Source organism: Phyllostomus hastatus, unplaced genomic scaffold (assembly GCF_019186645.2).
Source record: "Phyllostomus hastatus isolate PE091 unplaced genomic scaffold, TTU_PhHast_1.1 phas_contig_34, whole genome shotgun sequence".
Taxonomy (NCBI): domain Eukaryota; kingdom Metazoa; phylum Chordata; class Mammalia; order Chiroptera; family Phyllostomidae; genus Phyllostomus; species Phyllostomus hastatus.
Genome location: NW_025333857.1, coordinates 48463393 through 48478412, shown reverse-complemented (window position 1 = coordinate 48478412; position 15020 = coordinate 48463393). Strand labels below are relative to the sequence as shown.

Sequence of the window (15020 nt, the reverse complement as noted above, 5' to 3'; positions counted from 1 at the left end):
GCCAGGCATCATAATGCCTGGAGCATCTTTCCAGGACAATGCATAGAGCATCTTTAGAGAATGAACAGGTTATCAGCCATCACAGGCAGACTGGGGGGGAGATCTCCAGCAGAGGAGAACCCCCCACACACACACCCCTGTGTGGGCCTTCCCGGCCCAGGAAGGCCATCCAGAGACAGAAGAGCACCTGTGGATAGGAGCCCTCTGGTCCCGCAGCACGGCGGCCAGGAGCAGCTTGGGAGCCAGCCCTAATTTTGAGGCCGAGTGAATTGGTGCCTTGTGTGTGTAGGATTTAAGATAGAGACGCCTCTTCTGTGGCCCTCTGTTGTTTGTTTCGTGTTCCTGGTGTCTTTGAGCACTTTCTCTTTGTCCCTTCTGCGTGAGAAGAAGCAAGGAACAGGAAGGGGCGTTTACTGAGCGCACAGTGCACGCTGGGCCCAGGCAGGATAGAAGCTCCCGGGGCTGTGGAGACCACCTAGGATGTTGCCGAAGGACCTGGGTGCGAGTGCAGACCCTGCTTCCAGGACTCTGTCTGCTGCTCCTCCTGTTTATGGGAAGGGGTTCTCTGGCAACCACGTGGTGGACACCAGAATGCCCGGTCGTCCCGGGAAGGACTCAGGAGCTACTCTCCTGGAGGGCCGCTCCTCCCACTGACTCCCATCTTCCTAGTCTCTCCTGGCAGAGTGGCCTCCGGGGCCGGCAAGGGGCAGAGGGCTGAGTGTGCACTGAGGCCAGGGGCCTGAGGGAGGGGCAGCCCGCCCTTCTCCAGCGACTCAGAACCAGGCGTGCTGGTGGAGTCTTCACCTTGGCTCCGCAGTGACACCCGCTCTTGCTGTCACAGCCCATCACCTCCCAAGTTCGTCACCTCCACCGGGCTCAGTGAAACACCTGCTCTGTAGCAGCGCTGGGGGCTGTGCCAGCCTCAGGCCCAGCGGTGGGGAGCTTGGGCCCTGCAGCTCCGGCCGGTCTTGCATTCAGCAGGCATCAGCCCGGGCTTAAGGGGGCAGTGGTTACAGGAGTGACTTCGGGTCGCTGGCACAGTCCTATGTCAGGGCAGCAAAGGATCCTCCAGGTCATCCAAACCCAGCAGCCTCATTTGACAGACGGAGAAACTGAGGCTCGGGAAGGAGGGGGACTTGCCCAAGGACTATAATAATAGTAAGTGGGAGGCAGACTGCCGAGCTCGGGGCCTATGCCCGGCAGGGCGGTCTTCGGGGTGGAGGGCTGGAGGAAGTGCAGTGTTTGTGTTTGACGGCAGGGTGCCCGGGACACAAGGAAATGGCAGGAGCCACCTGAGGCGGCCCCGGGCTCTGTCCTGGGCCCTTTGGCATACGTGCTTCACCATGTCCCTGCAAAGAAGGTGTTGCCTCGTTTTTCAGCAGAGGAAAACTGAGGACAAGTCACTTCCTGGGGGTCCCACCTATAGAAGCGAGGGGCTCAGACCTACATCTACAGAACACGGGAGCAGGGAGCTGAAATCAGGAGGGGACATTTGCTGGGAGCTTTTGTGGAGGGTCCACCCCTGCCTGGCGACTTTGGAACAGAGCTGAGTTCCTTCTGGGCGCTGCCGTGGACCTCAGCATTGAGTGGCCATTTAGCTGGGTCGGGTTGTCGTGTGAGACTTTGGCTTTTTAATGGGGCACACCCACAGGGGCCGGGTCCAAGGCAGGGCAGTTTGAGTTCACCGGGAACCTGTTAAGATCTCTGTGCATTCTCTCTCCAAAGAAGCATTCCCGTACTTGCTGCTCTAGGCTTTCTTCCCAGCTTGGAGCCTATGCCCAAATTTACCCACTTTTTTTTTTCCAAGGAAATAGTTGATTAAACAGGACGTTTTCTGGTTGTAACGACCTTGTTCCATCTGACTTGGAATTCTTTGTGTGTAACGTCACCCGGGTGACCTGGCAGGGGTGGGGGCTGGGACAGTAAATGCTCCAGGAAGCAGTTCATGGAGCTGGCAAGGGAGGAGGAGGAGGGTGGGGGACAGAGGTGGGTGCTGGTGACAGCAGTGGAATAGAGGATGGCCCAGGAAAAGTTACAGCCATCCTTTTGGGGCGATGTTTTGGGGGGTGCCCTAACATGAATGTGTATGTGTACCCGTGACTTCTGGTCCCGGGGAGGGCTTCTTCAGTGCCGCAGAGTACCGCTGCGCGGCAGAGCGTGCCCTCTCTGCCCGGGTCGGTGCGCCTCTCCGTGCCGCGCTGGAGGAGGCCAGGCCGCGGTCCGGCCGATCTAGGAGGGCCACTTGCCACCTGGATGCCCCCCAGGAAGCAGGAGCCTTAGAGGGGGCGGTCAGCGGGAACTGGTGGTTTGACCTTGGGCAGCACCTTGGGTGAGTCTGTTTTTACCTATTTATGGAGGATGGCTCAAGCAGTGATCATATCAGCAGCAGTGGCGGCAGCTGCTAAGTTCCCTTGTGCTCGTTTACAGCACCAGATGTGAATCGTTTCCGCACCCTCACCATCGCCCTTTGATGTGTAGGTGCCCATTATACCGGGGAAGACGCTGAGTCCCAGAGAGGTTAATTAACCAGCCCAAGGCACCCAGCTGGGAAGGCGGTTGTGCAGGATGGTCCCTCCAGGGCCCGTTCAGCCCTGGTTCACCCCTGCTTTATTTTCAGACTCCCCAGCACAGCGGACGTGGCCTGCGATTAGCTGATGAAGTTTTGTTCTCTGCATCCTCTGCTCCATGCAGAAGGTCGTAGGAGCTTTTGGGAGGTGTGCCTTTGTGAACAGAGAACTCAGCCTAGCCCCATGGGCTGTGGCTGGGAGTGAGGGCACGGGAGAATCAGGCCCGTTTCCCCAGGGGCACCTCTCACCCCCTCCCCTTTGTCTGCCTCCACCTCCCTCTCCACAGATTGCCCTTCACGTCACCCACAGGAGTTAGGTTCTGGCTCCCAGGTTGAGGCTCACTCTCCATGGAACCCCACAACCCAGGTGCCCAAGGATTGCCTGGTGGGCCTCGCTTTCTGCCCCCATCGCTTCTCTCACTCCAACTGCAGCTCTGAAGGTGCCTCTTTAAAACTCAAAGGCTAGTCCCGGCCGGGTATCTAAGATGGTTAGAGCATCATCCTGATACGCTAAGGTTGTGGGGTCAATCCCCAGTCAGGGCACATATAAGGCGCAACCTATGAATGCAGAACAACGGATGTCTGTCTCTCTCTCCCCTTCCCCTTTCTCTCTCTCTAAAATCAATAAATTAAAAAAGAAAAACCTGAGGGCTCTATGGAACCCAGGTGGAAAGCTAATGACACAGTCCGAGCTTTTTTTTTTTTTAATAGGTAGGGACACTGAGGCTCAACAAAGTCATAACCCTTTTGAGATTTTTTTAACCCACTGAATAAACATGAAGCCGTCTAGTGAGACAGTCAGTTGTCCATCCTAGAGATAACCAAGCAGAGGCAAGACGGCCAGCACTGGGAGGTGACATAAAGGTAGTTAAGTCTCAAACAGGTGGTTGGCGCAAGTGACCTCTGAGGTTTGTGTCAACCTCAAGCTCCCAGGTTCCGTGATTCACTGCCTCATCATTAGACACCTGGGACTGGCCCCTCAAAGGGAGCACCTGAGACCAGCTCTGAATAGGTAAGGATCTGGTAAGGGTGGCAGCTTCCTCTCCCGGTGCCAGCCTGGCTCACGCTGTTCAGTCCCAGGCCCCTTTGCATCTTGTTGGACCATCGCTCTCTGGCCGTGGTTTTTTACATGCACTGGGGCCTCCGTTTCCTCACGTGCAAACTGAAGAGGAAGAATCAGAGCACTTCCGGCTTCCCTTCCTGCCCGAATGGCCGAGTGGCCTGCTCGTGTGCCCCAGGCCAAGCCTCCCACTGAGCCAGTGGAATCGAGTCAGGCCGCCTCCCTGCACAGCCCTGCCTCACAGCCCATTCTTTCCCTCTTCACCCCAGGCTGGAGGGCCCCAGGTGCATGGAGGCCTGCCGATGTGTGGGAGGGTGCTGGGCTCTGAGTCAGGCCGACTTGGGTGGCTGGGTGGGTCAGGGTGCTTAGCCTATGGAGGGCCGAGGTGTCCTCACTGTAAAACAGGGCACACAACACTGACATGGCCGCGGGTGGAAAGAGCAAGCTCGGCACACGAGTGTGAATTGTTATTGAGGAGCAGAGCGTCTGTTGGTCCTTAGCTTGGTAATTGGTGCTGTTGAGTTCTCTGACCAGGCCCTGGCGACCTGGAGGGGGGTGGCCAAAGCAACAGGGTGGTGGAGCAGGTGGTCTTTGGGTCCTCTGCGGTGCGCTCGGTCAGCCTCGGGGCCCTTGCTGCACCCCGTAGTGTTAGAGACCAGGCCGTGTAGCCTGGGCAGGTACTGCCACTGTCCCCAGGCATTTCCACAAAGCAGGGTGGCAGTCATGGACCCAGGTGGTCAGTGGCTGGTGCACGGAGGTGATGCAGAGGCACCCCGCGTGGGCGGCGGGTGGGGCGTGGAGGCGGTGGTGATGAGAGCAGGCTCAGGTAACCCAGGCAGAGGGAAGAGCTTGAGCAAAGGCAAGGAGGTGTGGGATCATTTTACTGGAGAGGAGAGGCCAGCGATGAGGCTTTTGATAGGGTAATGATAGGAAAAGCATAATGATGATGATGGTGGGGCAAGAGCTTCTGAAGGCTGATTGGGTCATGAAGCCCTGGTTCACCTAAAAGCACAGAATAGTTCTCAGCTGAGATCCCTTCTCCCTAGGCCTTCAGCCCCAGGAATTCCTGAAGGTTCCTAAGGTGGCCATGGTGAGGGGATGGTGGTCGTCGTTTTCTGCGGAGGGCTTCTCTGTGTGCCAGGCGCCGCTCCAAGCGTTTTCCGTGATTAGCTCATGTAATTTTCGTGTAGCTCGTGAGGGATAGATACTTCTGTCACCCCCATTTTACAGATGGGAATACCAGGACTCAGAAAGGCTAAGTAAGCAGCAAAGCCAGGAAAAGCCCACCCTGTGGAGCCTGCAGCTAAAACACTCTCACATCTGTCCTGTCCTCCCTGAAGGTCTGCAGAAATGCCTGAGGGTTTTACAGTTCCTTAGACCCCCCTTTTTATGTGCGACCCCCTCCCCCCAACATCCCTTATGAATTGCCCAAAGTGTCATCTCACAGGATGAATCACATACACATTCACTGAAAGCATTTTCCCATAATTTTTAATATTATAAGCAATTACATATTAAAAAGTCCTTAGCATGTTTTTATTATTAAATCAAGTTTATAGCATAATAAGAGGAAATTAAAGGAAAGCCATTTCAGCCAGAGCCTGCTCCCCTGACATGGCTGTTTTCCTCACTCGCAACTTGCCTTGTGCCCTTCCTAACCCCGTGTGCTGGTAGGCACCGTCCAGGTAGAGTCAGTCACCGACTGTAAAGACAGAGGCGAGGGGGAAGAGTCTCTTCGTATCTCTTCTCTGTCGCGGCCTCTCTGAGCAGCAGCAGGCTTTCTGCGAGTGGGGGTGCGCATCATGTTCAAGTGTCTACGTTACAGTCGTGGCCTGTTTCAGGAGGAAGGAGGCAGGAAATGCGGCTTCTAGCCCTGGCCCTGCCCTGGTGTGCTATGTGTCCTGAGGCAGGTTGCTTTCCCTCTCTGGGCCTCAGTTTCCTCATCTAGAAAGTCAGGTTTTGCCTTCTCCCCTGGGCGCCATGATGGTCTTTATAAATCCTCAGGTTCCCTGCTTCTCCAGCTGTCAAAGTTGGGGCTGCACCTCCTCCTGCTCCACATCCACATGGCATCAGCCCAGGTCTTGCCAGGTTGTGAGGAAGAGCTGGCCCTGGCACCTCTTCCCAGGAGCATGCCCGCTGTCCTCTGTTTTTCAGGACAGATAGCACTAGTAGCTGCAGGTTTGTGCCCTGTCGGCGGGCAGGCAGGCTCCAGAGGCCCTCCCTGGAGCTGCTGTTTTTGATTTTCGGAATAAAGCCCTTCCCCTCACCCCCCAGAGACCAGCCAGCAAATGCTTCTCAGAAAGGGCAGTTGTCTTTGAGTTTTGACTGGGTGTCAGAGAGGCCTTCTCTGGACACCCTAACAGAGATTTCTCTGCCTTCCTCGTGTGTTCACCATCATCTCTGCCCCCGGTTCGAGGCTGTGCCGTTCTCCTGTGCTCATAACTGGGGACATAAAGGGCCTTTCTGCCGGGGCCCCAGAGTCCAGGCCCTTCCCAGCTCTGCCGTGGCGATGGACTCTGCTCCTGGAATGTCTGTGCACTCGCCTCTTCCCCTCCCTTCACTCCCCTCCCCAAGCCCCTCTGCAGGCCCCGCCACCCTTCCCGGTCTGCCCTCTGCCTGTGCTGGTGGCCGTGCTCTGCCCTGGTGGGGGCGGGGTGGGGGGGTGTCAGGGCTGAATGATCCTTGAGGAGCCGTCTTTTCCCGCACAGATCCCCTTTGTGCTCGAGGCCCGGAGGGGCCAAGCACTAACTGGCCAAGGTCACACAGCAGCCACCTGCCGAGCCGGGCTCCTGACTTCTAATCTAGAGTTCCTGGGCCTTGTTTTGAAAGGTTTTGAAACCTGCCCTTACACCTTCCTGGCAGAGAGCAGGCTTGGTCACGGACTGCGCAGAGTTCCCCGGCTGGTCTATCATTTACCAGAATGACTTACCTACAGGACAGGAAGAAGATAATCAAGTGTAAATAGATTTTGTGTTAGTCACCCGATGACTTTCCTGATCTTGAGAAACAGCATGGCTCACACACCCAGCCTGGTGGTGCTCCCTTGCTGAGCTCCTGGCCCAGGGCGGCCTGGTGGTGGAGGGGAGCCACAGGGAGAGGAACCTGGGGCCTGGGTTTCCATGGTGACCGGTGGGTCCGTGCTGGCAGGCACTTCCTATTCTCTCACCCCGTGTGCCCCTCTCTCTTCTGCCCCTGGTCACTGAGCTTGTCCAGCTTTTCAGGAAAGTTGCGACAGGAATAGGCCACAGAGAGCTGACAGTCGTTGACGACATGCCTGCTGTGTGCCAGACTCCCCCACCCCTGCTCCTTGCCTTCCAGAATCCCAGAAAGACATTAACAGAACGGGAGCCTAGAAACTGATGGAAATACCTGTCCGGAAATGGACTTAGGGAGACTCAGGTCGATGGGCAGCAAAGCACCCAGCACCCTGCACCCACCCAGCAGTCCCGCGCAGCATGAAGGCCATGGGGAAGCACCGCCCGTTCCTAAGCAGGGTGTGCCATGGTCAGGAAGTTGTTTCGGAAGTCGTGCCTGCCTGGGTGTGTGGGATGGATTAGAGCAAAGAGAAGCAAGAGGCGGGGAGACTGGTTCTGTGGCTCTGTGGCTACGAGAGTCATCTGGGCCAGTGGGCCAAGGCCTGAGCCAGGGCTGTGGCTTCGGGGCGCTGTAGGCTGGAGTGGGCGGGTGGGGGGGAAGCAGCGGGTAAGAGAGAGGGAGAAGCTGGGGTCCTGGTGAATGGGAGGATGAGAGTTTCAGTTACCTGATGGGGACTGTCCTATCCGAAAAGGGGGAGGAAGTTTCTTGGAGGTGGAGCCGGTGGTTTTACATGTGGGCACCTTTGCATTTGTGTGACAGAGGGGAGCCCAGGTGCTCCGGTGTCCTGGGAGCCCCACTGCGGGGATCTAGGGAGAGGAGCCTGTTTACGAGACCATCCAAGGAGACGGCCAGCTGAAGTTCCTGCTCCGCCTAAGGAAGGAGATTCAACGAGTTGCCCCATACCCTATTATTTGTCTAATTAATTAGTACCCTCCTCTAACAAGGGCTCAGGCTGACTTTCTGGAAGTTTACACCGACGACAGAGAGCTGTGTTTAAAGTGTGGCTTTATAGATTATGCTGGGAATCTCCCTGAGGCTTTGGCAGAAAGCAATGGGATCCTTTCCATTTTGCAGATGAGAAAGCTGAGTCACAGAGGCTGACCAGAACTGTGTCCCATTCTCCGCCCCCCTCTCTCTGTGGGGTCTCTGCCCGGCTGATGCGAACACTGGGGAACCACAGGTTGGCATTCGCTTGCATGCAGAGTCTTTCCGTCTATGGAGTAACTTGGCAGGTGCCTCAGGTTTAGTCCCCGCCCCTGCCCCCCTCCGCCTCCCCCATTGTCCTGCCTTTCAGCTCTCTTTCAGCTGGCTGGGTGCACGTGTTTTGATGTGGTACACTGCCTCTGGTCCTTTTCCAAAACAGGCAGCGTGAGCACAAGTAAATAAAACGCCACTTCTTCTTTCTCCCTTCCAGAACGCAGGCTTGTAATTGTACCTGGCAATCTAGAAAATGACGCACTGGAAGAGAGTCATCTCCAGGGCCCAGGCTTCCTCGTTCTTCCTCCCTGTTCTAGCTGCCACAATCCCTCTTGCTGCAGTTGGATCGTGCTGATGCAGCACTTACCCGCCGTATCGTAGCTTATCTGCTGCGCTGGGCATCCCAGGGGGCAAGGACCCCGGGGCTGGGAACCCTTGCCCTCAGACTGTCGGTGCCCGGTGTTTGAGATGCTGGCCCAGAACTTGCTGGTTTTGGTGAAGCGTTGTGCAAGTGATCGGTGAACTCTCCCCGAAGACGAGAGGCTCTCTGATCCTGTCCCTCGGTAGGTTCACTCCCACTGCTGGGGCTCATAGGGACTGGCACATACGCTCATGTCCCCAAGCCCCAACCATGGCTCCAGGAAGCCACTGTCCGCAGCATCCCGTCACCAGATTGGGGTCCTTTCAAGTCTGCATTGTCCTTGTCAACCCTCGGCCCCTGGTGTTGCCACCTTCCCTAGTCTCCCTGCTCTAGCAGGTGCCAGAGCCCTCATCTTCCTCCCACCGTCAGCCGTGTCGTGCCACACTCAGCGATAGCATCTTGTTTGCTAAAGCTAGGTCAACCCCTGACCTGACGCCACATGACCTTTCCAACCCCCATCCACCCAATTTGCCAACACAGTCCTGGCACAGAGTGGCACGGAGGGGGAATCTGTCTCCCGTTCATTTCTTCCTCGCTTGGCCCCATCCGGGTCCCTTTGTTCTTGCTGTGCCCCTGCCTTCTAACCCCAGCCAGGTCCGCCAGCTCAGGGGCACCTTCCCAGGAAGCTCTTCTGCACACATCCAGTCTCCTTGACCTGCTTCTGTCCCCAACTCCCATAGTTCTTCCAATCAGAACCTTTCAGGGTGCCATTCCGCCAGGAGTCCTGACCTTCAGAGCTCCCCTCCTCAGCCTCCCTAGGTCCCAGGAAGGCAGTGCCGGGGGTGGTCTCCATTTCACCACTGACAGCGGGAGAGGCTCGAGCAACTGCCTGGAGCCAGCAGGGAGAATTTCTGGGGTCTTGGGAGCTGCGTTCCCAAGGCCACACAGGAACAGGTCAGGGGATCGTTGGGGTAACGGGCACCCCAGGCCAAGGGAAGCAAGCCCATGGGTCTGAGGCCAGTAGAGACAGGGATGGGCAGCCCCGGTGGGGTGGGGGAGCCCCACAACAACTTCACAGCCCAGCAGAAGTAGAAACAACCAGGGGGTGACAGCATCCCTCCCACACACTCACTGTCCTCAGCCTTTTCCAGGGCTTTCTTTCTCCTTTCCATGCCTGTTTGAGTCATGTGTCCCCGTGTCCCCCCCCCCCCTCCGCTCAGAGCAGCTTCCGCTAACTCTTTGCCAAGGAAAGGGTTAATCCTGAGCTCATCTGCCTTTGGGGGAGGGGGGTGGGCTAGTTTCTGGGGGGGGGCGGCCGTGTAGAGCCAGGTAAGATGGAGGAGGGGCAGCGCAACCCCAGGTGTCCCTCCCCTGGGAGGAGGAAGCTTTGCCAGCCTGTGTTGGGCCCCTGCTGTGCTAGGAGGCTGTGCACCTGGACCTGCCCCCAGGAGGGCCATTGTATGGGAGGTGGCCCGGAACTGCGGTCAGTCCTCCAGGTATGTCCGGTGTGGGCACAGAAGCCTGTACCTGGGGTGACTGGTCTGCTTGGGTGGGGGAGTGTGGGTTAGAACGGATTTCTCTGCCAGGTGACTGGGCGGGGAAGGGTGGTGGGAGCAGAGACCTCCAGGGGCCTCACCCAGCCCTGTGCCCTAAGGGCAGACCCGGAGGAGGGCTCAGAGGACTGGCGCCACAGACCCCAGGTGTTCTGCTGCAGGGGCCTTAGAAGTAGAGTAGGGCCTGGACTCACCCGCCCCTCCCCACCCTCACTCCCACCTCTGGCTCGACCAGGCCGAGGTACAAAGGAGCCTTGCCACTGAGCCTCAGAGGAAACTGCGATGTTTTCCTTATTTTCATAGTTTACACCCTGAAATTAAGAGGAAGAGTTTGTAATTAATACACTCAGCCTGTGTATTTCCGAGACTTGAAACTGATTTTCAGCTGGACCAAGATTTACTGTCAATTCCCAGGGCTCCTTGTGCTCACGGAAGGCTCTGGGCTGCCTTGTGGGCTCCAGCCCAGGGCCACACGGTGGGCTCCCCAACAGAGAGGCAGGGTCGCTGAGGCTGGGGCCCAGGTGGAATCACCTTGGAGCATTAAACCCAGGCCTCACAGCCTCTGTGACGGACTGAGCCCTGGCGTCATCCGGAGCCAGTGCTGCTGACTTCTGCCTGAACTGCGTGTGGCACTGTTTGGAGAGCTTGAACTTTATGTCAAAACCTCTCCCCTCGCTGGAAATCTTCCTTTACAGTGCAGGGGTTTTGGAGTGGCACTAGACCAGAGGGCTGTCTGGTTGCCCCCTTGTTCCGTAGGTGAAGAAACAGAAGGCCTGGGGACAAGGCGGGGACTGCCCCTGGAGTGGTGCGAGGGAAGTCCTGGCCCAGGGCGCCTCCCGGTCAGCACCTATGGTTTGGTGACTGTCGCCCAGCAAGGCCTCCTGCAGCCAGTGTTTTCTTGTTTCTGGGGAGCTGGTTGGTTACCTGGAAAGGACCCGTCTTCCCTCCATAGTGCGTGCATCCCTAGGGCTTTGAAGCGGCTGGCACCCGTGGGAGTTGTCACCTCTGTCCAGTCCTGGGAGAGAATGAAGAAGGCCTCTCCCCGCCTCCCCCCCCCCCCCGCCCCCGCCTCGCTCCCCTGCTGGAGCCCTACCTATGGCATCCATGGCTCGGCCCCCAGGGCCCTGTCTGCAGGGAGTGGTGTCTTTTTCCTCTCTGGGGCATAAGAGTCTGCGAGGAAAACGTCTTTGTTTCAGGAAATCTCTGGGTCTATGGAAATTTCTAATTAATATTGTCAGGTTAGTTGGCCTTTGTCTAGGTTTTTTTCCAGGACGTTGGCTTTCACTTATATGTGTGGGGTTACCATAACAGTTTATATTTACTTCTCCTTTCACTGACTACAAAGGACTTTCTTAGACATTATCTCATTTCGTCCCCAGAACAAGCCCCGTTACTCTCGGCGTCAAGCCGGAGAAAGTGAAAAACGAGAGAATGGAGGCAGCCTGCCCAGGGTCTCCCAGCAAGCAGTGCCGGGCCAGCCCTCGGGTCTCAAGACTCCAAGTCAGTGCTCATGTTGTGGTGCTACAGCAGTCCTTGTCTCCTGCCCCTTCCACCCACGGCCCGAACGAAGCCTGTGCCTTGAGCTAGGTCCCTGGGGATACACACAGCACAGGAGCCCCTGCCCTCCAGAGCTCACAGGCTGGAAGGCAGGGGACCTCTATCTGCAGAGGCCCCGGGGGCAAGTGTGGGTGGACAGCGCAGTGTCTGAGTCAGTGTTCCGGCTCCACGGTGGACTCCAGCGGTGAGGGCCCTGTGTGCCTGTGAGCACGTGGCTTCCAGGGGAACCAACCTCACCCTCCTTCCCGCTCCTTGGGGACACCCACCACCCCAGGGTCCCTGACACCTGGTGCCATCCTGCAGAGAGGCGGCATTGAAAAGGACCCAGCTTGGGAGTGTCTGACCAACTCTCTTGGATAAGGCACACGGATCAAACCATCCCAAGGGCTTGGCCCACAGACGCTGCCCTTAGCTACAGGACGGAGCTGCCCGGCTCTTCCCATTCACAAAGGGCCTTGTGTGGTTTTGCACACGGGGCGAGAAAGGCGCAATCTTTCATGTCTGGAAAGAGCCCTGGGTTTGACACTAGCTGTGGAGCTATAATTATCATCTTTAATTACACACAGTGCTTCTGCCAGGGAGACTGCTCGACAATTATCTCCTCTCCTGACAAGGGTGGTTCCGTCTCCCTTTATAAGTACTGACATAAACACACACTTGAGATTTCAAAATTATGAAAGGACCATTCAGAAATGCCTACCAACGACCCTGGCTTCTTTTGTGGGAGAAATGGATGAGCCAGGTATCAGTCATGCAAGTGCTTTCTTGCCTGTTGCTGAAGAATGATGCCCGTGTACTTCCTGATCTGCCCTGCTCACCCCCCCACCCAGAGCAAAACATCATGTAACAGCGCCTGTGTTTGTGTTGACATACTGAGACCTTCCACACTCCAGGGCGGTAAATACTCCGGTTATCTAGGTGGGGAGATGGAGGTCAGAGAGGTTAGAAGACTTGCCTGAAGTCACACAGAAAACTGGGACAAGAGGCCACACGAGCTGTGCTTCTGCACTGGGAGGGCAGGCTTTGAGGTGACTTTATGAGCTCCTTCTGTCTCCAACTCACTATGGGGCTCACACCTGGCAAGTAAAGCCAGCCCCTCAGCCCAGGCTTTTGCGGGCCAGGGTGCATTGCACTTTTAGGCAGCAATGAGGGCAGGCCTGGAGATTTGGGAGGGTAAATCACACGAGTGTCCCCAGATGAACTATGCACGTTAGCCCTGCATTGCAGAGTGAACCAGCCCGCAGTGCAGGGCATGCGGAGGCTCAGTGGCATGACTGCCTGTGCTCTCTGCCCCCAAGACTGCTCTTCAGGCAGGCCAAGTGACCCCTCACCCAGCCAGGGGAAGTGAGGGTGAGGTGGGTGGGTGATGTGAGAATGCAGGTTCCGAGGCCCTGCCCATTACAGGCTCTAACTGGAGCCCTAGAATCTGCTTTTTAATACCTGGGCTCCATGATTCTGGGACAGATAGTCCCATGGTATAAGAGACCCTGCGTTAGCATCAGGCTTCCTTTGATTCCTGACACCGTGGTCTGGTCTGCCAGCAACATTATTCTCCCTGACTTCTGGCCCCATTCTCTTTCTGCCTCCACTGCAGCAGGGTGGACATTCGTTCTGGTGTCTCCTTGAACTTCCCCATGCATGTCCTGAGCACGTGGGGCCACGGAGAGGAGCAGAACCCTGACACCCTGCCTGGAATGGACAGTATGAGAGCCCAGCATTGCAAGTTCCTCTCCTTCGCCTCACAGAGCCTTGATCTTAACAGTGGGAATCTCGTAAACCTTTGAATGGCCGAACAACAGGGCTGGGATGGAGGGTGCAGTGTGGGTAGGGGGAAGAATCATGAGCTGAAGGACTCAGGGGCTCAACCCATCTTCACTGGTCCCTGGTGTGAACTTGGGCAAGGCACTGCTCCTCGGGGCCTCAGTTTCCCAGTCTCTAAAGTCAGGGCTGCAGCCTGAGCCTGAGGTGACTTCAGTGCTCACCTACTCTGATGGTGGCAGTAGTACCAATAAGGCCCATTAGGAGCACACAGGTCCCACTAGGCTCAGGGACACGGTTTCCCACAAGCAGAAAGCCTCTGTCTGCTGGCCATCAGGTTCGGCTATGGCTTTGGGTGCCTCTGTCCGCTTGTCACTGGTTGTGATCAGACAGACCTCCACACAGCCTGTGACACGTGGTGTCTGCAGCTTCTGCACAGCACCCTGGAACCTGCCTGTGAGTTGAAGCCATGCTAGACTCCCTGAGGGATGTCTTTCCACAGCCTGCTTCCAAATGGAGCATAATTCCACTGCACCTACTTTTAGGAAAATGTTTTCATGTATTTTAAAATGCTGTCATTTTGCACGTGCATCCTCTGAGCAAAGAAGAGCAGCCATTTGAGCTCCTGGTACCCTGTATTCACCGCACACTGCCCTTCACCCTTGCAGGGGAGCGCAAGGACCCGGGAAGGGCCCATATGTCAGCCCCCCACTCTCTTCCCAGACCCCTCCTTTTCACTGTCACCAGATGATTTTGCCAATGCCCAGTCGGGTCACTCCCCTGCTCAAGTCTAGACTTCCCAAGCCTTCCTCGAGTCACACCTCCTCCTGCATCCCTCTCAGAGGGCTCCGGGCTCCAGGCAATGCCTCCAACACCTCCCTGCTCTCTGCTGTGTTGATTCTCTCTTGTCACCTCCTCCAGGAAGCCTTCCCCAGGCTCCTTGATCCCACAGTTCTCGCTTAATACTTTTCTTCCCCCTCCCTTATTCTTGCTTTGAGTCCTCAGTGAGCCTCTGTCTCCTTCAGCATCCCGGGCAGGGCCTGAGTGACTGGTTTCAAGGCTGCGGGAGCACGTGTTTTCCCCACGTTGAAAACAGGCAGTGCAGAGACCAGTTTGTCTCACTCTGCGGGGAGGTGCTGAGTCTCAGGGGCATCTGTGCTTCTGGGAAATTTACGGCTTATGGAGCCATTTGTGGCCAGGAAGCCGAGGGCAGCGAGTAACTGTCTGGTGTGACCCTGGCCCTCGCGCTTCCCTCTCCCTCCCTCTGAGCTGCCGGCTACTGGTCCCTGTCCCTTGGAATCGTAACTCTGAGGTCTCAGAGCAACAGGAATGCCATAAATCCCCGTCTTGTTTCCTTTTACAAGAAGGCAGGTGAGCAGCCTGTCACTTTACGAGGGAAAGAAGCGCCCCCATAGCATAATGCAGTGCGCGCCTGTCACACGGCCGTCCTGCCTGCCGTCTGTGGTTCACTCGGTGGTTGCTGTGAGCCTGGAAGAAACACCTGATGTTTGTCCCCACCCCCATGTCGGGGCCCTGTTGTCCTTGTTGCACAGCGAGAAGCTCCTGCCTGCCCTGGACAGACTGACCATCTGGCTTGGGGTAACGGAGCAGCGATGCTGCAGTCTCAGTCCCCCTTTGTGGTGTAAAAGGCACAGGACTCCCTGCTTGGGCTGAGGGGTGGCAGGCCTCCGGGGCGCGAGGGCGTCAGCTGCAGAATAAGATGATTTGGGGGAGGGTGGCATTACTCTAGGATAGAGTCTGTCTATTCAGCAGTCATTTTGTGGTCCCCCTCCTGGTTCTGGGAGGCAGCCATGGACCCAGGTCAGGCACCAACGTGTCTCAGACTTTGCTTCATGGGGTGGAGGTCACACA

General features: G+C 56.8%; 1 protein-coding gene across 1 annotated transcript in view; it reads left to right on the top strand.

The window, feature by feature from the left end:
- Positions 1–15020, top strand: part of SHB (SH2 domain containing adaptor protein B) — a 124958-nt gene that overhangs the window by 43851 nt on the left and 66087 nt on the right. The gene's annotated exons all lie outside the window — the stretch shown is intronic.